Genomic DNA, 894 nt, shown 5'->3' with positions numbered 1-894 from the left:
TGGCCAAGTTCAGTGCCATTTATCTGTTACCCCCTCTATTACTGCAAGGAATGGGGAAATTTATAGATTCATCAAAGACAATATTTGACATTTGAGTTATTATATGTTGGTTTTTCTCTAGGCATTTCTTTTACTAGCATTAGGGGAAAGAAACAGATATTTCTGAACTCTACTCTTTGATGATTATCATTTAGAGCTCTCAAATTTTACCCAAGAGTCTCACACCAATGTAATTATGCTTTTCTTTCTCAGACTAAAGCTTTTTAAGATAACTCTGCTGTAAGAGGCAGATGCAAAATTGAAATCCATGTAAATCTAACTACAATGTCTGATGTACTTTCCACATTGTTCAATAGCTTGTAACTCAAGGGTAGAATCAGACTTGACTTTAAGCTTTATGAGCACCACTCGTCTAAACCAAAGAGCAAACCCAGTGCCATAGAGTGGATTCCAGTTCCTAGTGACCCTCTAGGGCAGACTAGAACTGCCCCATAATGTTTGCAAAGCTGTAATCTTTACGGAAGCAGATTGCCTCATCTTTCTCCTACAGGGCATCTGGTAGGTTCCAACAGCTGACCTTTTGGTTATCAATGACATGCTTTATCACCTTTGCCACTATGCCTGCCACTCAGAGGTGGTTTGAGAAGTCTTTATGATGAAGTCTGAAACATTACCCAATGTTGCTTAGGCAGTAAATTATAGATTTAAGGTTTGAACTCAAGATCGATAGGCTCCCAAAGCTAAATTATTTTTCTTCTGCTAAGATTCCATAGCTCAAAATGCAGACAGATTTTGATTTCTGTTTGTGTCTGGGTTTGACTTATAAGCCTCTTGGTGAGTAGAAAACAAGAATAACAGAGAAAATAGAAAACAAGAATCATATAAGGAGAAAAT

This window comes from Orycteropus afer, unplaced genomic scaffold (assembly GCF_000298275.1).
Source record: "Orycteropus afer afer isolate SDZICR_OR568_19922 unplaced genomic scaffold, OryAfe1.0 scaffold01153, whole genome shotgun sequence".
Lineage (NCBI taxonomy): Eukaryota > Metazoa > Chordata > Mammalia > Tubulidentata > Orycteropodidae > Orycteropus > Orycteropus afer.
Note: the sequence above shows the minus strand (reverse complement) of the source record.